Source organism: Erinaceus europaeus, chromosome 13, assembly GCF_950295315.1.
Source record: "Erinaceus europaeus chromosome 13, mEriEur2.1, whole genome shotgun sequence".
Classification (NCBI taxonomy): Eukaryota; Metazoa; Chordata; class Mammalia; order Eulipotyphla; family Erinaceidae; genus Erinaceus; species Erinaceus europaeus.
Genome location: NC_080174.1, coordinates 60,552,170 through 60,571,080, shown reverse-complemented (window position 1 = coordinate 60,571,080; position 18,911 = coordinate 60,552,170). Strand labels below are relative to the sequence as shown.

The window sequence follows — 18,911 nt, the reverse complement described above, 5'->3', positions numbered from 1 at the left end:
CACTGCAAACTCTAGTATACTTCTGCTTTCTTACTTTGGTGCCATACTCCAAACTCAGACAATTTCTGCTTTGCGTTTCTACTTCTTTTTTTTTTTTTACATGCATAACATTCCCCAGATTCCCATTTAGCAATACAACCCCCACTATTTCATTCATCATTTTTCATGGACCTGTATTCTCCCCACCCACCCACCCACCCCAGAGTCTTTTACTTTGGTGCAATATGCCAATTCCATTTCAGGTTCTACGTGTGTTTTCTTTTCTGATCTTGTTTTTCAACTTCTGCCTGAGAGTGAGATCATCCCATATTCATCCTTCTGTTTCTGACTTATTTCACTCAACATGATTTTTTTCAAGGTCCATCCAAGATGGGCTGAAAATGGTGAAGTCACCATTTTTTTACAGCTGAGTAGTATTCCATTGTGTATATATACCACAACCTGCTCAGCCACTCATCTGTTGTTGGACACCTGGGTTGCTTCCAGGTTTTGGCTATTACAAATTGTGCTGCCAAAAACATATGTGTACACAGATCTTTTTGGATGGATGTGTTGAGTTCCTTAGGATACATCCCCAGGAGAGAAATTGCAGGGTCATAGGGTAGGTCCATTTCTAGCCTTCTGAGAGTTCTCCAGACTGTTCTCCACAGAGGTTGGACCAATTGACATTCCCACCAGCAGTGTAGGAGGGTTCCTTTGACCCCACAACCTCTCCAGCATTTGCTGCTGTTACCCTTTCTGATGTATGACATTCTCACAGGAGTGAAGTGATATCTCATTGTTGTCTTTATTTGCATTTCTCTGACAATCAGAGACTTGGAGCATTTTTTCATGTGTTTCTCAGCCTTTTGGATCTCTTCTGTGGTGAATATTCTGTCCAAGTCCTCCCCCCATTTTTGGATGGGGTTATTTGTTGTCTTGTTGTTGAGTTTGGCAAGCTCTTTATATATGTTGGTTATTAAACTCTTATCTGATGTATGGCATGTAAAGATCTTCTCCCATTCTGTGAGGGGTCTCTTGGTTTGGGTAGTGGTCTCTTTTGCTGTGAAGAAGCTTTTTAATTTGATGTAGTCCCATCAAATTGCCTTAGTCTTCTTTGTAATTGGATTCGTTTCATTGAAAATGTCTTTAAATTTTATGCGGAAAAGAGTTCTGCCAGTATTTTCCTCTAAGTATCTGATAGTTTGTGGTCTAACATCCAAGTCCTTGATCCATTTGGAATTTACTTTTGTATTTGGTGAAATACAGTGATTCAGTTTCATTCTTCTGCATGTTTCAACCCATTGTTTCCAACACCATTTGTTGAAGAGACTCTGCTTTCCCCATTTAATAGTCTGGGCACCTTTGCCAAAGATTAGATGTCCATAGCCACCCATAGTTCTTGTTTTTGGTCTGAGTCCAGCTAACAGAGAAGCTGTAGTGGTGACAAATAGCTCCTTTTCTGAAAGCCTCTAAATGGGTACAGCAGTTTCAGCTCCTAGGCCATTTTCAGTCGTGTTATAATCACTGCCATAATTGTTTCACAATGTACTTCCCTAGGTATCTCTATTTATTGTCCCCAGGTATTATTTGTGCATTTCCAGAATAGCCAATAAGTCCTCAAATAACCTATGTAATTGGAAACAAAAGCATGAATAACTTCAGTTTAGTCTAGGACTTCCTGCTTTGCAGTTGGTCCTGGCCTGCTGGAGACTATACCATACAGCAAACTTGACTTCGCCTCCGCCAAGAAAGAGAAACACCTGTAGTACTGCTTCACTGATCATGAAGCTTCCACCATGTAGGTGGGGACTAGGTGCTTGAACCCAGGTCTTTAAACATAGTAATGTATGCACTCAACCAGGTTGGAAATGCTTGGCCAAAATTTTTTTTTCTTTTAGATAAAGACATCGAGGTGGTGGGTGTCGGGAGAGAGAGAGAGAAGCTGGGTAGTGGCTCACCTGGTTGAGCACCTGTTACAAAGAGCAAGGACCCGGGTTTGAGGTCCCCAGTCCCCACCTAGAGGGGAAAGCTTTATGAGTGGTGAAGCATTACTGCAGGTGTCTCTCTGCTTTTCTCCCTCTCTATCTCCCTCTACCCTCTAGATTTCTGGCTGTCTTTGTCCAAATAAATAAATAAACATAATTTAAAAAAATGTTAAAGTCTGAACCTGGGTCACATGCAGAGCAAAGCAGAACACTATTAAATGAGCTATTTCACCAACCCACAAGATATATTTTTTAAACTTTTTGTTTATTTATTTATTCCCTTTTGTTGTCCTTTTGTTTTATTGTTATAGTTATTATTGTTGTCATCTTTGTTGGATAGGACAGACATAAATGGAGAGAGGAGGGGAAGACAGAGAGGAGGAGAGAAAGATAGACACCTGCAGACCTGCTTCACTGCCTGTGAAGTGACTCCCCTACAGGTGGGGAGCTGGGGCTCGAACCGGGACCCTGACGCCAGACCTTGTGCTTTGCGCCACCTGTGTTTAATCCGCTGTACTACCACAAGTACCACTACTCCCCACAAGATTTTTTTTTAGATTATTTTTTTATAAATAAATAAATTAAAATATTTATTTGCCCTTGTTGTTTTATTGTTGTAGTTATTATTGTTGTAATTGATGTCGTTGTTGTTGAATAGGACAGAGAGAAATGGAGAGAGGAGGGGATGACAGAGAGGGGGAGAGAAAGACAGACACCTGCAGACCTGCTTCACTGCTTGTGAAGTGACTCCTCTGGAAGTGGGGAACTCGGGGCTCGAACCGGGATCCTTATGCCAGTCCTTGTGCTTTGTGCCATGTGCACTTAACCTGCTGTGCTACCACTGGACTCCCTCCCCACAAGATATTTTTAAGTGGTAAGAGGGAAGAAGTGGGGAAACAGAGTTATGGTTGTGCAAAAGATTTTCATACCAGAGGCTCTGAGGTCCCAGATTCAATCCCCAGCACCATCATAAACCAGAGCTGAGCAGTGTTCAATGCTCTGTTCTCTCTCTCTCATTAAAATAAATAATAAAATAAAATAAAAATTGAGTCCACCTGCAACTCATCTCCTGGGGATATATCCTAAGGAACCAAGCATACCCATCCCAAAAGATTTGTGTATACTTATGTTCATAGCAGGACAATTTGTAATAGCCAAAACCTGGAAATAACTCAGATGTCCAACAATAGATGAGGGGCTGAGAAAGTTGCGGTCTATATATACAATGGAATACTACTCAGCTATTAAAAATAGTGATTTCACCTTTTTCACCCCATCTTAGATGGAGCTTATAGGAATCATGTTAAGTGAGATAAGTCAGAAACAGAAGGATGAATGTGGGATGATCTCACCCTCAGGCAGAAGTTGAAAAACAAGATCAGAAGAGAAAACACAAGTAGAACCTGAACTGGAGTTGGTGTATTGCACCAAAATAAAAGACTCTGGAGTGGGGTGGGGGAAAGTACAGGTCCACAAAGGATGGCAGAGGACCTAGTTGGGGTTGTATTGTTATGTGGAAAACTGGGACATGTTATGCATGTATAAGCTATTGTGTTTTACTGTCAACTGTAAAACATTAATCCCTCAATAAAGAATTAAAAAAAAAAAACTGAGTTCTGAGTTTCTTAAGTAAGACAAGTCATTGTGCAGATTTTTACTGGATAATGATTTTGATTAGTAAGTGTTATAAACTGGATTTTCTGCTTCAATCCCAAGAGAGTTTCTATATGAGTCCTTTCCAGGGAGTTCCAGAGCTCTAATTAGCTGTTAATTGGCCGTTTAAGTAATAAATAATTATTAGCTGTCCGACGTTCAGGTCCCAATGCATCTCACTTCATGAAGAAGCTATTTTATGGGGCTGGTGGTGGCACACCTGGTTGAGTGCATATGTAACGGGGCTCAAGGACCCAGGTTTGAGCCCCTGGTCTCCACCTTTAAGGGGAAAGCTTCATGAGTGGTGAAGTAGTGCTGCAGGTGTCTGTCTGTCTCTCCCTCTCTACTTCTCCATTCCTCTCAATTTCTGGCTGTCTCTCTCCAATAAAAAATAAAGATATTGGGCTGGGTGGTGGTGGGCATGGTTGAGTGCACACGTTATAGTGCTCAAGGACCTGGGTTCAAGACCCTGGTCCCCACCTGCAGGGGAGGGCTTTGCAAGTGGTGAAGCAGGGCTGCAGGTATCTGTCTGTCTCTCTCACTCTCTATCTCCTCCTTCCCTCTCAATTTCTGGCTATCTCTATGCAATAAATAAATAAAGATAATTAAAAATATAAATAAATAAATAAATAAATAAATGGCAGTCTGGTGGTAGCACAGCAGGTTAAGCACACGTGGCACAAAGTGCAAGGACCGGCACAAGGACCCCAGTTCGAGCCCCTAGCTCCCCACCTGCAGGGAAGTTGCTTCACAGGTGGTGAAGCAGGTCTGCAAGAGTCTATCTTTCTCTCCCCCCTTTGTCTTCCCCTCCTCTCTCCATTTCTCTCTGTCCTATCCAACAACAATGACATCAATAACAACAAAATAATAACTACAATAATAAAACAACAAAGGCAACAAAAGGGAATAAATAAATAAATAAAATTTAATTTTTTAATTTATAAGAAATAAATATATAAAATTTAAAAAATAAAAAAGAAGTTATTTTACTCCTTCACATCTTACGGGAAGTTCAGGCTTATGTAAACTATCAAGTATCTACCATTTTATTTCTGGGGATCATGAAAACTCCCAGCACATGGCCAAGATGGCCTATAATGAAAAGGAAAGCCTTATAACAAAAAGACAGAGAAATTGAGAAGGGAGAGGGAGATAGAGAGGGAAAGAGACAGAGAGACACCTGCAGCCCTACTTCACCATTTATGAAGCTTTCCCTCTGCAGGTGTGGATCAGGAGCCTGAACCTGGTCCTTGTGCACCGTAATGTGTGTGCTTAACCAGGTGTTCCACAACCTGACCCCTCTAAGTTACTTTAAAAAGGGAAATTAGATTACCAATATCCACCACCAGTAGCATGTAGAGAAGTCCGAATATCACCCTATATTATACTAAGGGCACTAGTAGTTACCCAGCCAGAGCGTTGACCCTCACTCATGTTCTATCCTGAGAAGGAAAGTCATTGTAGAGATCTGGCTTCTGGGCTCTGTTCTGATGTGGCAGAACTAGAGAAGAAATCCCCACCCCCACAGGCTGGGCTAATGGCCAGCCTCCTCCCTCATCTTGCACAACCTTGACCAAGGGGCAGAAGCTGGCACCTTGGCCTTCTGAAGCCCTAAGACTTTGATCTCTTTGCAGCTGAATGGTCTGAGCACAGCTGATGCCAGGCCTAAATTTTGGTAAACTCTTTTTTGATTTTTTTTTTCAAGTTCTGCTCTTACCCACTGAGCATTTTCTACCATGCTCCCCCACCAATTTAACAACATATCATGGGAATTTATTTATTTTATTTTAATGAGTAAGTGATATCTAGAGAAAGGCACACACAGAGAAAAACCAGGATAGTGGTCCAGGAGGTGACATGGTGGATAAAGCATTGGACTCTCAAGCATGAGGTTCTGAGTTCAATTCCCAGCAGCACACATACCAGAGTGATGTCTTTCTCTCTCTCCTCCTATCTTTCTCTTTCCTTTTTTTTTTTTTTTTTTAACCAGAGCACTGCTCAGCTCTGGCTTATGGTGGTACAGGGGATTGAACCTGGGACTTTGGAATCTCAGGCATGAAAGTCTCTTTGCATAACCATTATGCTATCTACCCCTGCCCCCCCCTTTTTTAAAGAGTGTATTTATTTATTCCTAAGAAAAGATAGGAGGAGAGAAACAACCAGACAAGACATCACTCTGGTATATGGGCTGCCAGGGATTGAACTCAGGACCTCACACTTGAGAGTCCAATGTCTTATCCACTGCACCACCGCCCAGGCACTCCTCTTATCATTCTTATTAATAAACAAATTTTAAAAAGAGAGAGAAAGAAGAGAATACTGCTCAGCTCTAGCTTAGTGTGGTGCGGGGGATTGAACCTGGGACCTTGGAGCCTCAGCCATGGAAATCTTTTGCATAATCATTAAGCTGTCTCCCCAGTCCTATTTATTTATTTTATTTTATTAAAGATTTTTTTTTTTGCAGTGGAGCGGTAGTGCAGTAGGTTAAGCACACGTGGCGCAAAAAGCGCACGTGGTGCAAAGCCCAAGGGCCGGCATAAGAATACAGGTTGGAACCTCCAGCTCCCCACCTGCAGGGGAGTTGCTTCACAGGCAGTGAAACAGGTCTCAGGTGTCTATCTTTCTCTCCCCCCTCTGTCTTCCCCTCCTCTCTGCATTTCTCTCTGTCCTATCCAACAACGATGACATCAACAAAAACAATAACAATTATAACAAAAGAGAGAAAACTGTCTCCAATTTCATCTCCCACTTTTCTCCCCAGAACTGTATGCTCTATTCTTATCATATATATTTAATTCCTTCTTTCTGCTGCAAATTGGCACAATTTTTCCTCTTCCCAGAATGTCCTGCCCTAGCTCCCTTTACCTCCCTGACCAAAAACTGCTTATCCTTCTGGAAAATTCCAGATACAATGGTAGACATCACTGAATGTTGACCAAATGAACAAACCAATCACGTCTACCCACTTTAAGCAGGAAGCAGACTCTGTGTGTGACATGTGCAATAGAAGGATGCAAAATTGGGAAATGAATGAAGTTCAGATGGGAAACCCACAGTGCCGTATGACTTTGTCTGCTTCCTGCTGTGGTTCCATCCTTGTTTTGCCATCCATGCCACACCACTCCTACCTTTTCTCCCTTCTTGGCCAGACCAATAGTTTCAGTTTGCTGTAGTCCTTTCACTAGTTTTTTTTTTTTTTTTTTTTTTTAAGATTTCATTTAGGGAGTCGGGCGGTAGCGCAGCAGGCTAAGTGCACTTTTTTTTTTTTTTAATAGAAGGTGAGATAAGGAGAGACAGACATCTGCAGCACTGCTCCACCTACATGGTATGTGTGTGCTTACTAGGTGAGCCACCATCAGGCCCTCATTCTGCTACTTTTTAAAAAAATCCCCTCTTGGGTGGGGAAAGACAGCATAATGGTTCTGCAAAAAACAAAAACAAACAAAAAAAAACTTTCTTGCCTAAGGATCAAAAGTCCCAAATTCAATTTCCCTCACCAACAAAATCTAGTGATGAGCAGTGCACTGGGCCCTCTCTTTCTCTTCCTCTCATTAAAATAAAACTTAATTTTTTCTTTCTTTTTTTAAAATTTTTTTGTATCCAAGGTTTTTGCTGGGGCTTGGTGCCTGCACTACAAATCCACTGCTCTTGGAGGCCATTTTTCCCATTTTGTTGTCCTTGTTGCTCTTGTTGTTGTTATTGTTGCCATTGCTGTTGTTATTGTTGGATAAGACTGAGAGAAATCTAGAGAGGAGAGAAAGACAGAGAGGTGGAGAGAAAGATAGACACCTGCAGACCTGCTTCGTCGCTTGTGAATCGACCCCCCTGAAGGTGGGAAGCCTGGGCTCAAACCAGCATCCTTAGGCCAGTCTGTGCACTTTCTTAACCAGATGCACTACTGCCTGACCCCCAAAACATGTAATTTTTAAAACTCACATTGTGACTTTTTCTTTCTTTTTTATTTGGACAGCAGCTGTAGGACAAAGAAAAATAGAGAGGGGAGGCAAGATAGAGAGGGAGAAATAGACATCTGCTTCACGGCTGCTTATGAAGATTCCTACCTGCAGATGGGGAGCAGTGGCTCAAACCCGGGTCCTAAGAACCCAGTTCAACTGGGTCTATTACCAGAGGGTCCCCCACTTTGTGACTTTAAGATTAACATTTGTGAAATGATTCTACACAAAGAGCCCTGTATGATGCAATCATTTCATAAGCACTGCTCCACGAAATTCAAGACTTCATGAAAAACATATTCTAAACTGATATTTGACTAATACCACCATTAGCTCTCTAGTTTGCCAGGTTCACTTAACCTAAAATGTAGTTAACATGTGTTGCACAAGTAGTAATAACTTACTTCAGCTTCAGGGAAAATTGCTTCTTACATTTTATTAGTGAGAGCACATTTCTTGACATCCAAAGCAGCTTGTTTTATTCTGGAAAAAACAAACAAAACAAAAAATACCTTAATTTTTCCTTTTTGTTCCTTTCACTTCCTTCTTCTTCTCCTTCTCCTTCTTCTTCTCCTTCTTCTTCTTTTTGCCTCCAGGGTTATCGCTGGGGCTTGGTGCCTTCAGTATGAATCCACTGTTCCTGTAGCCATTTTTTAATAAAAGATTTTATTTATTAATTAATGAGAAAGACAGGAAGAGTGAGAAAGAACCAGATATCACTCTGGCACATGTACGGCGGGGGATTGAACTCAGAACCTCATGCTTGAGAGTCCAGTGCTTTATCCGTTGTGCCACCTCCCAGATTTTTTTTGGGGGGGGGGATAGGACAGAGAGAAATTGAGAGGGGGGAGGGGAGGAAAAAGATAGAGAGGAAGAGAGAAAGACACCTACAGACCTGCTTCACCCTTTGTGAAGCTATCCCCCTGCAGGTGGAGAGCCAGGGGCTCCAACCAGAATTTTTACATGGGCCCTATGTGCGCTTAACCCAGTGCGCCCCTACCCGGCCTTCTGTCCCCTTTACTTTCAATCACTTTTATTTTATTTTTAAAAAATATTTTTTAAATTTATTTATTTTTATTTTTTATTTTTAGCAGAGCACTGCTCAGTTCTGGTTTATAATGATACAGGGGATTGATCCTGAGACTTTAGCTCTGTCACAACTCTCCAGTGTTAAGCTCTGACATAGCGAAGAACCAGACTGAGGCCATGTGGAGGACAGGGAGCAGACATTACTCTGGTACATGTGCAGCCATGGATCAAACTCGGGACCCCATGCTTGAGAGTCTAAGGCTTTATCCACTGCACTACCTCCTGGACCACACTCTAGTAGTGTTCTTAGCTCAGCTATTTCAGCTTTAAGCTCTCTAATAACTTTGAGATAATTCGTGTTTTCTTCCAGAGTCTCATTTGTTGTTTCTGCATTTCTGATGACAATTCTTTCAAACTCTTTATTCACTCCTGTGATTATTCCCTTAACTAGCATTTGGATATTGACCTCATTTTTCTGTGCTTCAACCTTTGGGGGGATTTTATCTGGGCTTTTGTCCTGGTTCATTTCTCCAATATTTCTTCTTGTTGGTTTAAAAATTCTATAGAATATGTTATGAGGTCCTTCTCTCAGTACTTTTCAAATTACTGACCACTCTTACCTAGATTGACTTGTGTCCAAGTAAGGTATTTAAAGAGTTCACAGTTGTGGAAATTAACATTTGTTTCAATATTATTTTAATCCCTGAGTTTGATCACAGTGGTTGTTAAAGCCTCCTTTGTTCTTTTTCTTCCCTGTAGGCTATGGGAGCCTGAGGGCTTTTTTTTTTTTTTTTTTTTTACTATATGTAAGCTTCTTAGCTTAATAACTCACTCCTGACCAAGAGGTAAAGCAGGGTGGGGGAGAGATAATACAGTGGTTATTCAAAGAGACTCCCACACCCCAAGGATCCAAAGCTCTGGGCTCAATTCAGCTTCTTTGCCAAGTCAGGCAGCACTGCTGGGCCCTGTGACTTTCTAAACAAGTCCTGTTTATAGTCTGTGGATCCTGAGGCCATTATTCACCATGTTCTCATCAGGAGAACAATGTGAAAAGGCTCCCACTTTACAGTCCCACTGCTGGGCCACTGGGGTGTCGATCTTCTCCTGAGTTTCCTGGTCAATTCTCTCCCCACCCAATGTCATCACAGGGCCTCCCCTCAGTTGCTCCAGTCTCTGAGGACAGTAGCAATGGAGACTCATAGTTGCATTTTCTAAGTCTTAGAGGAGTCCTCTCCTCCATTCAGCAGTCTTTTTGTTGGTAAAACAGACTGGAGGTGGGTCCTCAACTGGTAAACTGCCAGACTGTTATCAGCCGCTTGGGAGTAGAAATGGGCTTTAGCCCCAGGAATCTCTCCTTAGGCTCATCTCTGTCCATGAACCACATGTGTCTGCATTCACCAGTGATTTGGTGGTTTCCCAAAGTCATTCTATTCCTGTCTTGTGGTTCCAAGTGATCTTGTTTGGTATTCCTCAGATGTTAATATTTGTTTTTTTTTTTTATTTTTTATTTCTTCATTGGGAGGATTAATGTTTTACAGTCAATATCCCTTTATGATCAAACATTACAAAAATAGAAATAGATGGAAAATTCCTCATGACAGTGGAGTCCATATACAACAAACCTAGAGCCAAAATTATATTCAGTGGTGAAAAACTGGAAAAATTTTCCCTCAAATCAGGTACTAGACAGCCCACTATGACCATTATTATTCAACATAGTGTTGGAAGTTCTTGCTATAACAATTAGAGAGGAACAAGGAATTAAATGGATATAGAATACTTATTTATTTACTTTTTTGTTGCCCTTGTTTTATTGTAGTTATTTTTGTTGTTATTGATGCCAATGTTGTTGGCTAGGACAGAGAGAAATGGAGAGAGGAGGGGAAGACAGAGAGGGGGAAAGAAAGACACCTGCAGACCTGCTTCACCACTTGTGAAGTGACTCCCTTGAAGGTGGGGAGTGGGGGGCTCAAACTGGGATACTTATGCTGATCCTTACACTTTGCGCCACCTGCGATTAACCCGCTGTGCTACTGCCTGACTCCTGGGATACAGAAATTTTTTTAAAATGATAAAACAGGGAGCTTCTTTTTTACTTTATTCATGTTCATATTTGAAAATGGCATCTCTTATTTAATAAGAGACCAAAACACCACTCAACATGTATAGCATAAGATTTATAACTCAGGATCTTGCACATTGGAGTCTTGTATTCTGACACTTAGCCACCTTCTTGGGCTCAAAATGATTTTCTATGAAAGTTTTCTACTACCCACAGGATCAGGATTAGTTGACCTCAACATGCAATGGATTTCTTTTTTTTTTTTTTTTTTTGCTTTTTTAATTTTTATTTATTTTTTTATTTTTTTATTTAAGAAAGGATTAATTAACAAAACCATAGGGTAGGAGGGGTACAACTCCACACAATTCCCACCGCCCAATCTCCATATCCCACCCCCTCCCCCGATAGCTTTCCCATTCTCTATCCCTCTGGGAGCATGGACCCAGGGTCATTGAGGGTTGCAGAAGGTAGAAGGTCTGGCTTCTGTAATTGCTTCCTCGCTGAACATGGGCATTGACTGGTCGGTCCATACTCCCAGTCTAACATGCAATGGATTTCAACACACCCCCACTGTTGAACTGGAATCCTATATTATTCCAGGTAATTAGAAAAAGGGTGCATCAGGGTAACAAGTCTAGCAGATGGAGACTTGTCTCAAGTGGCCTCCCCCAGGGCTCTGTTCTGGCTCCTATGCTATTTAATATTTACATCAATGACCTTCCAGAAACTTCTTCAAGGAAGTTCATCTACGCCGATGACATCTGCTGTGCAACTCAGACATCCAAGTTTGACATCCTCGAGGTAACACTCATGAAAGACATGTCTCTGATACCTGATTACTGTAAAAAATGGCGACTAATCCCTAGCACTGCAAAAACGGTATCATCTGTTTTCCATCTACACCATGCCTCGACCTCGCGTGAGCTTAATGTGCAGCTTGGCGATACGAGAATCCGGCATGAAGCCCAGCCAGTCTATCTTGGCGTTACTCTCGATCGCACTCTGTCATTTCACAAACATCTCACAAAAACTGCAGCAAAGGTGGGCGCGAGGAATAACATCATTGCAAGACTGGCCAGCTCCTCATGGGGCGCGAGCGCTTCCACACTGCGATCATCATCTCTGGCATTATGCTATTCCACTGCAGAATACTATGCCCCAGTATGGTTCCGTAGCCCCCATGTCCACTTGGTCGATTCCAAATTATATTCCTCCATGAGGGTAATTTCTGGAACCATCCATTCCACCCCGGTTCCATGGCTGCCAGTTCTTAGCAACATCGCCCCGTCAGATATTCGTCAGGATGAGGCATCATCTAAGTTCATTTCCCACGTCTACGCTCGACCGGACCTGCCAATATACGCGGATATCTTCGCCCACCCTGTTCAACGCTTGATGTCTCGTCACCCAATCTGGTCCCCTACACCTACACTGAACTTGTCTGTTCCAGACTCTTGGAAACAGCTGGCAGTCAGCTGAGGTAAAGAACAAACACCTCATCACAGACCCCTGCAAGCGTCAACCCGGCTTTGACCTAGCACGTTATGATTGGGCCCTCCTCAATCGCTATCGAACAGGCCATGGCCATGGCCATGGCTGGTGCGCCGCTATGTTCCATCTCTGGGGAGCCAGAGACGACCCGAACTGCCCCTGCGGCTCCAGACAGACTATGACCCACATAGTCAACGACTGCCACCTCTCCAGATTCAAAGGAGGTCTCAAAACTTTACATCAGGCTCAACCTGACGCTGTTGACTGGCTACGGAAGAAGGGCAAACGCTAGAAGAAGAAGAACTGGGGTTTAGTGCCAGTACCACTAACCCACTGCTTCTGGAGGCTATCTTTTCCTCTTTTGTTGCCCTTGTTATTGTTGTTGCTGTCATTGTTGTTGGATAGGACAGAGAAAAATGGAGAGAGGAGGGAAATACAAAGAGGGAGAGATTAAGATAGATACCTGCAGACCTGCTTCACTGCTTGCAAAGCCACCCCCCTGCAGGTGGGGAGCTGGGGGCTCGAACTAGTATCCTTGAATCGATCCTTGCACTTCATGTCATGTGTTCTTAACTCGTTGCTACTGCCGGCCCCCTTCCTTCTCCATTTCTATATCACTATTTCCCTTTCCCTCTCAACATTTGTCTCTATCCAGAATAAAGAATTAATGAAATAAAACAAGGTTTTTGAGGCTCAGGAGTGGTGCAGTGGATTAAATGTTGGACTGACAAGCATAAAACCCAAAATTTTATCCATGACAAGACATGTGCTAGAGTGATGCTCTGGTTCTCCCCCACCCTCACCCCACAGTAAATAAGTAAATAAATCTTAAAAAAAGAAAAAGCAAAAGCGCAAGGACTGGCGTAAGGATCCTGGTTTGAGCCCCGGGCTCCCCACCTGCAGGGGAGTCGCTTCACAGGCGGTGAAGCAGGTCTGCAGGTGTCTTTCTCTCCCCAGTCTGTCTTCCCCTCCTCTCTCCATTTCTCTCTGTCCTATCCAACAACAGCAACATCTACAACAATAATAATAATAACTACAACAATAATAATAACTACAACAATAAAAAAACAAGGAAATAAAATAAATAAATATTTTAAAAAAGAACAGAAAGGGGGAACACTTTCTGGACTGGGTTTCATGTATTGCGCCAAACTAAAGGACTCTGGGAGCTGTTGGGAACTAGAACAGAGGCTTTCAGTTCCTGCTACATGATGGTGGAGGAGGAACTGGGCTGGGATGAGAGTGTTCTACATTAAACTGAGAAATGTTACATGTGTATCAACAACTGTATTTACTGTAAACCACTAACCCTGCCCCAATTAAAAAAAAAAAAAGGCCCTTGGGAGTAAGGCGATATGCAGGTTAAGTGCAGGTGGCGTAAAGCGCAAGGACCTTTGTAAAGCGCAAGGACTGGCTTAAGGATTCTGGTTTGAGCCCTGGCTCCCCACCTGCAGGGGAGTCATTTCACAAATGGTGAAGCAGGTCTGCAGGTGTCTATCTTTCTCTCCCTCCCTCTGTCGTCCCCTCCTCTCTGCATTTCTCTCTGTCCTACCCAACAGCAACGACATCAATAACAACAACAATAATAACCACAACAATGATAAAACAACAAGGGCAACAAAAGGGAATAAGGAAAGAAAGAAAGAAAGAAAGAAAGAAAGAGAGAAAGAGAGAAAGAAAGAAAGAAAGAAAGAAAGAAAGAAAGAAAGAAAGAAAGAAAAATGGCCCATACCATAAGACATGATGCTACTATCCAAAAGCAAGGACAAGGAAGAAATATTGTAGGCTGCTAGGGAGAGGAAGAATCTGACATACAGAGGTAGAATCATCAGGCTTTCTCATCACTAACCTTAGAGGCAAGAAGGGAGTGGAATGACATATTCATAATATTAAAAGATAAAATTTGCCAGCCATGCATACTTTAGCCTGCCAAATAATCCTTCAAGTATGAAGGAGCAACTAAAATATTTTTAAATGTCATTTTGTTTTTGTTTTTCATTTTTTAGTTATCTTTATTTATTTACTAGGTAGAGATCGCCAGAAATGGGGGCCAGGTGATGACACACCTGGTTAAGTGCTCATAGTACTAAGCACAAGGACCTAAGCAAGGATCCAGATTCGAGGCCCAGGTTCCCCACCTGCTAGAGGGGGATGCTTCACAAGCAGCGAGGCAGTTCTGTAGGTATCTGTTTCTCTCTCTCTCTCTGCATCTCTCCCTTCTTTCTTAATTTCTTTCTTTCTTTTTTTTACATTTTTTAAAATTGAATAGGACATAGAGAAAAAGATAGATGGGGAACTGGGGGGTTGAACCAGGATCCTTTTTTCCCCCTTTAGTGGGAATGTTTTATAGTCAACAGTAGATACAATAGTTTAATATTCTATTTATCTTAATGAGAGAGAGAATAGAGCACTCAGCTCTGGCTTATGGGGTGCTGGATATTGATCCTGGGACCTTGGAGCCTCAGGCATGAAAGTCTTTTTGCAGAGCCATTTGACAATCTTCCCAGCCCCTATTAGACTTTTTGTAAGAAAGGAGGCAAGCATCAACCTCACAAAGTGATATAGTGCAAGAAAGGCAAGGATGCTCTGCATGCCCAGGTAAAGCAACAGCCTTTATGGCAGGAAGCATAGTGGCTACAGTGGACAGACTAGGCCAATTTTCAGAAAGAAAGCTAAAACAACACAGAAGATTGTACTAAGGCTCGACTGCATTGAGTCCACCAGCACATCTAAGAAAATGTTGGGAGCCGGGCAGTGGCACAGCAGGTTAAGCGCACATGGCAGAAAGAGCACAGACCAGACCGGCACAGGATCCTGGTTTGAGCCCCCCTCCCCTACCTGTAGGGGAGTCACTTCACAGGCAGTGAAGCAGATCTGCAGGTGTCTATCTTTATCTCCCCCCTGTCTTCCCCTCCTTTCTCGATTTCTCATTGTCCTATCTAACAACAATTCCAGCAATAACAACAACAATAAACAACAAGGGCAACAAAAGGGAAAAATTTTAAAAAGAAAGAAAGAAAGAGAGAGAGAGAAAGGAAGGAAGGAAGGAAGGAAGGAAGGAAGGAAGGAAGGAAGGAAGGAAGGAAATGTTGGCTCTTGGGTGCAGAAATGTGCTCCACTGGTCCCAGAGACTGAGATCTCCACTCAGGCTAACTCAAAGTTACTCAAACAAGGAAGACTATTATAAAACTTAAGTTTATTCTAAGAAAGTCCAGTGTGGTAACACCCTTCTATCTGAAGGAGACAGAAGTGTGCAACTCTAACAAAGAATAGTCCATCTTTTTATAGGCTTGGAACAAATTCTACAGAAAGCTTACATTAGCAAAGGGCATAATGAGTACATCTGGAAAAGAATTTGGGGTCACAGCAAAGACATAGGTTACATAGGGTAAATATGAGTTATCTTAGGACAACTACAATATTTTCACAATTCTACTAATCTCATATGGTATTGAGGTAGGTAATGTCTCTGAAGGTTAACATAGTTTCCCATCAGTTCTGGAATGATTGCTTTGGCAGAGGGGGAAGGCTTTGGCTTCTCCCAACACCCACTGGCCTCTGGAAATCCATAGAGTTGTCAGCCTTACAGAGTGATTGATGAAATCATAGTTTGTGCAAATCTAAAACATGCATAAATCCAGAATATTAAGATGTATATATTGTACTAGACATTCCCCAACAATTGGACTTGGAGAGACAGCATAATGGTTATGCAAAAAAGTTTTCATGTCTGAGGCACCAAGAGTCCCTGGTTCAATCCCCAGCACCACCATAAGGCAGAGATGACATTGCTCAGGGTGTCTTTGTCTCCCCCTCTTTCTCTGTACCTTTCTCTCTTTATCTCTTTCATTAAAATAAATAAGAGTCCAGGTAGCACATCTGGTTAAGTTCACACACTACACTGCAAAAGGACCGAGGTTCAAGCCCCTGGTCCCCACCTGCAGGGGGAAAACTTCAAGAGCAGAGAGGTATTTCTATTTTGTTGTTTATAAGCCCTGTCACTGAAGTATAGATTCCATATAGAAACATGCAGATACTGGTGGTGGGAACTGTGTGGAGTTGTACCCCTCTTATCCTATGGTTTAGTCGTGTTTCCTTTTTATAAATAAAACATTTTTAAAAAAAGAAAAGAAACATACAGATAAAGAGACAGAAGGGGAGTGGGGGGTTAGCCCAGCAGGTTAAGCGCATATGGTGCAAAGCACAAGGATGGGAGGTGTAAGGATCTGGGTTTGAGCCCCCAGCTCCCCACCTGCAGGGGGAGGTCACTTCATGGGCGATGAAGCAGGTCTGCAGGCGTCTATCTTTCTCTCCTCCTCTCTGTCTTCCCCTCCTCTTTCCATCTCTCTGTCCTATCCAACAACGACAACATCATTAACAACAACAACAATAACCACACAATTAAAAAAAAAAACTAGGGCAACAAAAGGGAAAAAAATATCCTCCAGGAGCAGTGGATTCATGGTGCAGACACTGAGCCCCAGCAATAACCCTGGAGGCAAAAAAAAAAAATAAGAGAGAGAGAGAGAGACAGAAGTTGCCAACACACTGCAAGGAAAGTCATGTTCCATTATACAGGATGGACAGGCTAAGCTATTTATTTATTACTATTGAAGTAAACATAGCATCAAAGATTTTGTCTTCGTAATAAACCATATATGAAATTAAAATTGGACTACTTGGTCCTTTCTCGTCTTATCTCCTCCCAATTCAAACTGCTTACATTTCTTAATAGCTAACATTTTCTTTTTTATTTATTTTTTATTTTATTTTATTTTCTAACCAGAGCACTTATCAGCTCTGGCTTATGGTGATTCAGGAGTCTGAACCTGGGACTTTGGACCCTCAGGCATGAGAGTTTCTTTGTATAACCATTAAGTTATCTATGCCCTGCCCAATAGCCAATATTCTCTTTTTTATTTTATTTAATTTTAAATATGTATTTTTATTTATTATTGAATAGAGACAGAGAGAAATTGAGGGGGAAGGGCAAGATAGAGGGAGAGAGACAGAGACACCTGCAGCTCTACTTTACCACTCATGAAGCTTCTCCCCTTGCAGGTGGGGACCAGGGGCTTAAACCTGGGTCCTTGTGCACTGCAGTGCGTGTGCTTAACCAGGTGTGCCACTGCCTGGCCCATATATATATTTAAAACATTTTAAAAGAGGGTCGGGCAGTGGCTCACCAGGTTAAGCGCACATAGTACAAAGCACAAGGATTCCGGTTCCAGCCCCTGGCTTCCCACCTGTAGCAGGGGGAGGGGCGGTCGCTTTATAAGCAGTGAAGCAGATCTGCAGGTTTATCTTTCTCTCCCCTTGTCCATTTCCCCCTCCTCTCTCAATTTCTCTCTGTCCTATGCAATAAAATGGAAGGGAAAAAAAAAAAAGGCCACCAGGAGCAGTGGATTTGTAGTGCCAGCACCAAGCCCCAGCGATAACCTTGGAAGCAATATATATAATTTTTATTTGTTTATTATTGGATAGAGACAGAAATTGAGAGGGGAGGGGGAGGGAGAGAGGGAGAGAGACAGAGAGACACTTGCAGTCCTGCTTCACCACTCCTGAAGCTTTCTCCCTGCATATGGAGACCAGGGGCTTGAAGTCAGGTCCCTGAGCACTGTAGTGTGTGTGTTTAATCAGGTGTACCACCACCTGCCCCGTTTCTCTCCTTCTGTGCAGAAAAGAAAAAGGAGGAAGAAGAAAGAAAGAAAGGAAGGAAGGAAATTAGAAAGGAAGAAGTTGACTTACTTCTGAAGCCCAGTAAAGACAGAAAAAAAAAAAATCTAGCACAGAGCTTGGCATCATTACACACGAAGCCAGGGCCCACGGTACAAATAAGTAAAATTAATATTTTTTACTTTATTATTTACTTATTATTGCCACCAGAGTTATTGCTGGGGCTCGGTGCCTGCACTATGAATCCACTGCTCCTGGCGGCCATTTATTTCTCTTTTTTTCTTTTTAGATAGAGACTGAAAAGAATTGAGAGGAAAGGGAGAAAATAAAGAGAAAGATCTGAAGAACTAATTCCCCGTACGTTAAACTTCCCTTCTACGAGTGAGGACTGGGGAACTCAGGACCTTGTGAATGTTTATTTTTATTTTAAAATTTTTGATTATTGATTTAACATGCTTTTAAAATATATTAAATATTTTTACTTGGTAGAGACAGCCAGAAGGGGGATATAAAGAGGGAGACAGAGACACCTGCAGCCCTGCTTCATCATTCGTGAAGCAGGTGGGGACCAGGCGTTTGAACCCTGGTCCTTGAGCACTGTAACATGTGAGTTCAACTAGGTGCGCCTCCACTTAGCCTCTATTTTTATTTTTTACCAGAGCACTGTTCAGCTCTGGCTTATTTTGGAGCCAGGGTTTGCACCTGGGGCTTTGGAACTTCAGGCATGAAAAGTTTTGAATAATCATTATGCTGCCTTTCTTTCTTAAAATGCTTATTTACTTACTTATGCTATTTTTACCAGAGCACTGCTCAACTCTGGCTTATGATGGTGCAGGCGACTGAATCTGGGATTTGTTGCCTCAGGCAGGAGAATCTTTTTGTATAACAATTATGCTATATTCCTCACTTTCTTCCTCCCTCCCTCCCTTCCTTCTTTCTTAAGTAATTGAAATCTTAAATTTGCTCTCTCCTTAGCATTCTGTTGCGTTCCGGTTTCCCCGGCTAAACAAAGGCAGCGCAGGTAAACTCTGGGAGGGCATAGGGCGCGTAAGCAATCTGGCAGGAGGGCTGACAAACCCA

At 42.3% G+C, this 18,911-nt stretch overlaps 1 protein-coding gene across 1 annotated transcript in view; it reads left to right on the top strand.

The window, feature by feature from the left end:
* Positions 1-8,480: 8,480 nt before the first annotated feature.
* The window catches only part of TMEM69 (transmembrane protein 69), a 132,225-nt gene continuing 121,794 nt past the window's right edge, over positions 8,481-18,911 (top strand). Inside the window, exon 1 of the mRNA XM_060206001.1 lies at positions 8,481-8,502. The gene's annotated coding sequence lies outside the window, so the exon portion shown is untranslated. The remainder of the gene's footprint in view (positions 8,503-18,911) is intronic.